Source organism: Sinocyclocheilus rhinocerous, unplaced genomic scaffold (assembly GCF_001515625.1).
Source record: "Sinocyclocheilus rhinocerous isolate Xijiao unplaced genomic scaffold, SAMN03320098_v1.1 scaffold1548, whole genome shotgun sequence".
In the NCBI taxonomy this organism is placed as follows: Eukaryota; Metazoa; Chordata; class Actinopteri; order Cypriniformes; family Cyprinidae; genus Sinocyclocheilus; species Sinocyclocheilus rhinocerous.
Window position 1 is genome coordinate 502,513 of NW_015630996.1, and position 8,633 is coordinate 511,145.

General features: G+C 37.1%; 1 long non-coding RNA gene across 1 annotated transcript in view; it reads right to left on the bottom strand.

The window, feature by feature from the left end:
• Positions 1-7,950, bottom strand: part of LOC107740983 (uncharacterized) — a 53,011-nt gene extending 45,061 nt beyond the window's left edge. The window contains exon 1 of the long non-coding RNA XR_001640143.1: positions 7,878-7,950. This is a non-coding gene — a long non-coding RNA (uncharacterized LOC107740983). The remainder of the gene's footprint in view (positions 1-7,877) is intronic.
• Between the last annotated feature and the right edge of the window lie 683 nt (positions 7,951-8,633).

Consider the following 8,633-nt stretch of genomic DNA (forward strand, 5'->3'; position numbering starts at 1 on the left):
AACGAAACAGAGGTTTAGTATAAGCTGTAGACCCCGTTATAAAACGGCGCTGATGGTTTTTCTCAGGCAGTTAACTGACTCTTTTCATAGCTTCATTCTCTGGTTTTCCTGATGGTTTCATCCATCAAGTCTCATTTGCCCTTTCCCATGTATGAGTGATTGTTTGTTTGTTTGACTAGTTTGTGTTAGTGCAGGGGTGTCCAAACTTTTCCTAAAGAGGGCCGGATTCGACGATGTGGAAACACTGGGGGGCCGGATGCTTCTACCTATATATATATATATATATATATATATATATTGTGTATGTATGTGTGATGTTGAGTTGACAGTAGCTTGTGTTTTGTTGAGGACAAAAATCTGCAAATATCTTGTTTTTAAAGCTTTAATAATTATAACATAGAATGGCTTTATGGTATTTAATCTATTAACACATGAAAGCACAAACTGCATCAAAAATGTCTGTAATTTGGCCTGTATTTCATAACGCCCTTACGTTACATTAAATTGGCCTATATGTCTACATTAATTATATAAGAAGATTCTGTATAAATATGCAACATTTCTGCCACAATACCACAGTTACGGTTACTACAGTAAATCAAAATGTTGGTGATTTGTGGATTGAAAAGTATTCTTACTGCATTGTTGTCGCACAATGTTTTTCCTATTTTCCGCGTTAGTGTTGTTGAGAATGTCAGCGCTGTTTCATCTGCCTTTGACATATGTGGTTTGTATGGAAACCTCTGCTCCAAACTCAAACGCTTCTCACAGCGCTGTTTAGTGGTCTCGTGATCGAGATCAGTCAGCGCGTAAACGCATTTGTTCTGAGCTCGCGCTACGCTGTCTTTAGGCAGAGCTAAAAAGGGTGCGTGCAGCGCGGTTCAAACGAGTCGCGCTCTTCCGCTTTTGACGCGTTTAGGAATTCGCGTGCGCTAAAGAAATGAGAGCGCATATGAGTTATCAAATTGATATCACTCGCGTTTTACTGCTACATCTGGTCTAAAATGTAGTGCTGCCATCTTGTGTTGACATTTTGAAACTGCATAGGCCTATTTTGTAAATTATGCTTGGCGGGCCATATATAACATAGACTATTAAGACAGCTGCGGGCCGCTTAAAATTCATCCACGGGCCGTTGTTTGGACACCCCTGTGCTAAACTCTCATCACAGAAATTTAATTTTGAGCAGATGTCAGAATGGCAATCCAGTTTTTAAACTGTACATTATAAGAATGTGATGCCTTGATTCATTTTAAACTTTATTTTTCATTAATTTAAACAAAATAGTATGGTATATCATTTATAAGCACATCCTTTAGCTCTTTCAGCCAGTCTTATTGATGCATCCCTAGTCGACATCACTTAAAATGCCTCAAAAATGAATGACGACTTGTTTAAATCATAATTTAAATTACATAAACCACTTTTTTATTTTGTACATCTAATAAGTACAATTAAAACATTAAATCATCAGTTAAAATATTTGTTTTTGTCCTGTGGATCTTAAATCATAAAGTAACACCCTCTGTACATGAACCAAATGAATTTGAGGTCAGACTATAATAATCAAACGTCAAACAAATCACACCACTCTAAACAGGCAAATTCAGTACAGACAAAACAACAACTAACTGTCTCAATGAAATCCAGCCACTCAAAACCAAAGTGTTTTAAACACACATAGAAATATGAAAGCAGAACACCATATGTGACTCCAGATTTGGGCATTTCTGCATCATTTATGCTCTTTCCCGCTGCTTTGAAAACTTCCCAAATCCCACCAAAGACCCTTAATCCTTCAAAGAGAGTTAAGAATCAACTTCAGACGTATTGCGGGCTACTGCTTTAACACAGCCCTGCCAAACAGAATAACTGCATGAATAAATGAGTCGCTGTACTTGATCATTTGACTGTTTTACAGTTAAACTCACAAAAACAGGCTGTCAGATGGAAGAAAAATCAACTCACCGGTGTGTGTGAGTGTGTAAGTGTGTGACAGTGCAGCCACGCACAGATTTCCCAGGACAACACACAATTCCCAAAGTGCTGCTTGGTCTGCTTTGTATAAAATAACCTTTCAGGTTCAACCTGCTCTTTTTGTATTTTCTTCCCTCTCTGTCAGCTTAATCGGTCAGTTCTTTCTCTTTCTCACTGTTTTATGCTCCTGTCTGCTTCACCTCTGTTAAGTCCCTCTCACATACTGACACACATGCACTCTCACTCTCACTCTCTCTCTCTCGCTCTACCACTACAGGACTTCCTGGTTGACAAGGGTTTCTATGGTGAAGTACAGACTGTGTGCAGAGGCCCGGCTCACTTTTGGCTGCCTTTGCTAAAGAGCGTTTGAATAGGCAGTCAGCCTTTTGTGGCCATAAGGTGATATTTCACAGCACGGTGTTAAAGACTGGTGAATTCAAAGACTAAAGCACATCCACCTCCTGACATTTCTCTTCTCATTTCACTGTTCTCCCTGCGCTCCCGCCCCGCTGTTTTTCTATGAGCCACTGCATATGCGTGTCTGGCCATACATGGCCAACCAGAGGAGGACAGCAGTGACTCAGTCAACGTGACTTCAGGCTTGAGAAATTCTTTAACAACAAATCAATGACAAATAAACTGAGGCGGAGGTCTTGAATTGAGAAACATGCCCTATTCTGAGATCTGTCAAGAAAGTGTAAGATTTAGAGCAGGGGTCTCAAACCACTGGCCCTTGAGATTTTATAAAGCCTCTAATGTGTTTATCCTTAAAGGGAGAGTTCACCCAAAAATTACAATTCTGCCATCATTTACTCACATATGATCCAAACCCAAACTTTCTTTCTTCTATGGACCACAACAGGTGAATTTTGAAAACTACTCTTTCACATACGATAAAACTAGGGTAAGTGAAAAAATAAAATAAAATACAATTACCATAAAGTTTCAAATCTGTGATTTAAGGTATTTTCATATATAATATTCCCTACAGTTCAAAAGTTTGGGGTCTGTATGATTTTTTTAAATGTTTTTGAAAGAAGTCTCTTATGCTTACCAAGGTTGCATTTATTTGATCAAAAATACAGTAAAAACAGTAATAATGTGAAATAATATTACAATTTAAAATTACTGTTTTTTATTTGAATATATATTAAAATGTAATTTATTTCTTTGATGCAAAGCTGTAAATTACTCCAGTCTTCAGTGTCACCTTCAGAAATTATTCTAATATGCTTTTTGCTGCTCAAGAAACATTTCTTATTATTATTATCAATGTTGAAAACAATTGTGCTGCTTAATATTTTTGTGAAAACCATAATTTTTTGTGATACATTTTTACGTCTTTACTGTGACTTTTTAAAACAATTTAATCCTTGCTGAATTAGAGTACAAATAAAAATAATTCTTAAAAATAATAAAAATGCAATTATTAAAAATGTATTTTATGATTATTTTGTATTATACATGAATATACGAGCTGTGATCAACCATACAACATTTTAGAATACAAATAAGTTGAACATAAACATAGCAATATAATCATATAAAAACAGATAAAATCACATTGTTGATCATGACCAATATTTTACAGCTGTTAATCTTATCGATTTATCATTGACTACTCAGACATGTTATATCCTGCTGTTTTCTCAGGAACTGTGCTGACGGTGATTGTGGATTATCACTGTACAGTACAAAGTACTGATGATCTGATTTACAAGACTTGAGTTTTATGCAAGCTAGAATGTGGCATGATCAACCAAAAATAATAAGTAATAAATAATAATACGTTTTTTTAGCTGACATATACAGTACATATGATTTATGAATCCTTTTTTGTCACAATCAGGATTATTTATATTTTTTCTTTTCTTTTTAAATTATGATATGTATTTTAAATCATATTCAGAAATTTTATCCATTCATAATAGTAGTACATCTCATGCTTTGATCTATACTCTTATTGGAGCAACTTGAAGTTTCAAGAGCACAATAGTCATTATTCTTCAATCCCTCTTGTGGGGTTCGAACTTACATCCAGATCTTTAAGCACCAGGCCACACAATGGCCAGGCCAACACAATCATAATAAAGCTTTATCGGGTTCAACTACCTCAGTGTGTATGAATTTTAAAGAATGAATTCTAGATTACCTGAACTCTTTTATGCATGTGTGCTGTTTTCCAGAAGGGTCTATTTTCCACTGGATCTTGGGGAGCCAGTTCGTTCTTAATAATTCAGTGGTTTGGCTCTGTAGGGCAAACCAGTCTTAAATGGTATAGTCTTACAGTGTGTGTGTGTGTGTGTGTGTGTGTGTGTGTGCGTGTGTGTGTGAGTGTGCGTGCGTGTGTGCAGTGAGGCATTTTTGCCAAACAGCAACCAGACTATTGCAAAACAGAGGAGGAGAGAAGAAAATACATTCATAGCTGACAGTTTAAACAGGAGAAAGCGTGAGGTGAGACCAGACGAGAGGAGAGCAGAACACAGAGGTCTTACGCTGCTATGAAAGCTGAGCATGTGAGACTGAGAAAAGAGAAATAAATCATCGAGAGTGAGTGATGAACTAGGAGAGGAGGCATGTACGCTTCTGTTATTAATGGTCGGTCTCCTGCAGCGAGCTGATATTTGTGTCTGTCAGTAAGATGATTAGTGGACTGAAAGAAACATCATCAAACATAATGCCATTCTCTTTATTATTTCTGCCTTTCTCTTTTTATTCTGTTAGGACAAGGTTCAGTTCTGTTCTAAAGATACAGATAAACCAAATATAGAGTGAGAAAGCATATAAAATGTACAGGTTTCGTTAAACCAGGGGTCTTTGCTGCAGGAGGGTTGCCAGTCTTTGATCTTTAACACATTTTTGTGAAAGATTTTCAATATTGCATAAAATACATGCATTAACTTCAACTTACGTTTTAGCTAAATGTTCCACAGTCGCTGGCTGGTCATGTCTTTGTACATCAATAATGATTATATGAATAGCTTAGCAATGTTAAATATCATATACATTACCATTCAAACGTTTATATATATATATATACAGTGGGTACGGAAAGTATTCAGACCCCCTTAAATTTTTCACTCTTTGTTATATTGCAGCCATTTGCTAAAATCATTTAAGTTAATTTTTTTTCCTCATTAATGTACACACAGCACCCCATATTGACAGAAAAACACAGAATTGTTGACATTTTTGCAGATATATTAAAAAAAAAGGGTCCAATAAATTGGTCAAAAGTGACAGCAAAGACATTTAGAATCTTACAAAACATTTATATTTCAAATAAATGTTGTTCATCACTGTTTCCACAAAAAATATGAAGCAGCACAACTGTTTTCAACACTGATAATAATAAGAAATGTTTCTTGATCAGCTAATAAGCATATTAGGATGATTTCTAAGGATCATGTGACACTGAAGGCTGGAGTAATGATGCTGAAAATACAGCTTTGCATCACAGGAATAAATTACATTTTAAAATATATTAAAATAGATTTTAAATTGTAGAAATATTTCGCAATATTACTGTTATTACTGCATTTCTGAGCAACTAAATTGAGTACTTGGCCTAAAAAAGGTTGTAAAACCCGGCTTTAAACCAAGCGGAAATCCATCGCTCTAATGAAAACAAATAAATAGTCTTAAAGGCAGAGTAAGGGATTTCTGGTAGCCAATGTTGATATTTGAAATCACCAAAACAAACACGCCCCTACCCCAAAAGGGTCTTGCCCCTATTCTGATAGCTCCGCCCCACATATACGTACGCAACCCAGGCAACGATTAGTTCTGTGAAACAAAGCAAAACCAATGTTACACCGTGTCTACACCGGACGCGAGCGGCGCGGCACAACAAATCCCCGACAGAAAAGTGCTGCCGGGTTCTATTTATGACGTGCTGACACATTTCAAATGGTTTTCAACGGTCATTTGATCGCGTCCAGTGTAGGCAGACTTTAGCTGTTGTAGACAAGGTGTTACTCACCTATTGAGAAGAAACAAAGCAACCTCGGCGTCCGATCGCAGGCCTCCGCTCCTTGAGTTCTCTCCAGCGCTGGAAAGCTGATCCGATATTTACACGGGTCCTACTTCTTGCCTTATCGTTCCGCAGACGTTTTCCTCTTTTGTTTTTTATCCGCCATCTCTATCTTTCTGTCGCTCGGCTCCGCTAATGTCCGTCCCATGCACTGAAAGCTCTCTCCTCCACATCACGAGACGAGTAGACACGCCCCTTATTGCTGATTGGCTACAAGTTTGTTTTGCGATTCGGCCCGAATCAGTTTTCTAAAGTGTTTTTGAAAAATCACATACCCTGCCTTTAAATAGCTATGATTTGTCAAAGTAATTATACAGTAAATTATAGCGTAAGCATGTTGCTTCAATCCTGACAAAATGTAACCAGTGGCTCAAGGGATACTGTGAATGACAGCTAACCACTGCTGAATAACAGCATGGCTGGCATGACTCAGTGTTGCGTAAGAGGAAGCACCACAATGGTAAATATTTACTCTTGACAAGACCCAGACCACGCTGCTATATATATCTGATAAATAACACTCAAAAATCGATTTTATAGGGATGCAGAGTTTGCGACCTCAACATTTGTATGTTCTGGAACACAGATGAGCTACTGTGGATAAAATGTGCAAGATACAAAACACAAGTTATTTGGTATTATTTATGTGCTATTATGGTATTAATTAATATTTTCATTTTGCGCCTATGTTTTTATGTTTTTAGTTTTCATTTATTAAATATTGTTATATGGTTTTTATTTTTGTAAATCTATTTACACTCTAAAAATTCCATAAAAATAGGGCACAGTGTACCGTATAAATATGAAGAATTTTTAACATATGCTTCACCAGTATTTTGCACTGCATTGTGTTTTTGGAGAGTTAATGGAAATGTCTATAAAATTAATGGATAACGTCCTGGCAGAAAATTACTAGTACATTTTCCAGTGCAGCTTTGATTTCGTTTTTTTATTTTTTTTATTTTAGTAACTTACTTTATTTCAGTTTTTTCATCTAATATATATATTTTTTATTTTATTTCAGATTTATTTCAATTTATGAATATGATGTTTAATAGTTTTAGCTTCTAACACTGGTTCCACTGTGGTTTTCTGGCACATATTTATCTATTTACTGTATTTGAATTTTATCTTTTAAATTTAAAAAGTCAACTCAACTGCTGACATGCACATGCAAAGATGTGTGATTCTACCTGCATCTATCATCGTCCTGTAACTGACTTTCTTGAATTGATAGTGGTTTTTTAGCTTCTAATTTTGTGGCAAAATCAGTTCTTAACTTCGAAATACAAAAAAAAAGTTTCTTTTTGTCTTTTTTTTTTTTGTCATTTTAACTCAAATAAACTGATACATTTGTTTCCCCTACTACTGGCTGACTGCATCTACTTTATGAATAAATGACTGTTGTCAACCAGCCACATGGGAAACACTGTTTGACAAGAATCTAGCAGATCACGCTCAACAGCTACTACCGGTGCAACGTTTCACAACATACCCTACCTTCAACAGCAAATGACAACATGACAGCTGTAAGAGCACTGGATGTTCTCCTTGCATTCACATTGTCACTAAAAGTGGACTTGGATCTGTTTTTAGTCCACTTTAGCATTAATCTAAGATGTTTTATACATTAATAAGCCACTGCACACAAAGTACCTGCATTTGACATTTCACACCCTGACAAACAAGTAAATCCTCACTGTCTGAGCCCCAGCATGCATCTCCACAAATGTTACAGCAAGATAGAAAAGCTGATGTTTCATGTTTAAAAACCAGCATGAAACAGACCAGCAGTGAAGAACAGAAGCATACAGTTGAGTAAAAGAGAGTCATGAAGTTCGAGGAGAACTGCGAGACGGGTATTTACCGTGAGGAGACGTTCCCTGGAATGAGCAGCACAGAAAGCAGCAGAGAGAGGGAACGGATTACAGCCCGTTCTGTTTCTGCTGGGAGGGCGTTTGCAATTTACTGTGATTCTGTGACTCAGCCTTTGTCCGTGTGTGTGTGTGATACACCATTCTGGGCAAGCCAGGATCATACATGAAACTCTCTGTGCCTAACGAGTCCAAAGCTCTGTAATAGTTTCCATCCCATACTCACACACACACACACATGCACAGCTGGAAATAATAGACAGTCCCATGCAGGCTGAGGAGAAACCCACTTGTGTGTTCAAATCGAAAGAACAAATGAGTGCATTTCCCTTCCCACACACACAGACGGCCTGTTTGATCTGCAAATACATCAGTTCATTGTCCATTGGAGGATAGATACTCTCTTTATGTCTCTCTGACATACTTCATGCCTGCTTTACTTGGCATACAAGCGAACAGGATCGCAACCTCAGGGCTTCCTTCAGTCTACTATCAGTAACAAAAAGGTGAATTGGAGATGTGCCCTCTGCTGGAGCATGAGATGTCAATCAAATAACATCACTATATGTTCAGCCACACAACATGCTATTTCCTCAGGCAATGATGTTTAGAGGCCGCTGATGTCCATTAAATTAGAGGATACTTAAACTGCTGGGCTGACCGGCTAAAATGAGGCACTCGACATCAACCTAAGCACATTTCAAATTACTGTCTAAGGCTGCAATAAGAAAAAGTCTTCACATCCGCCT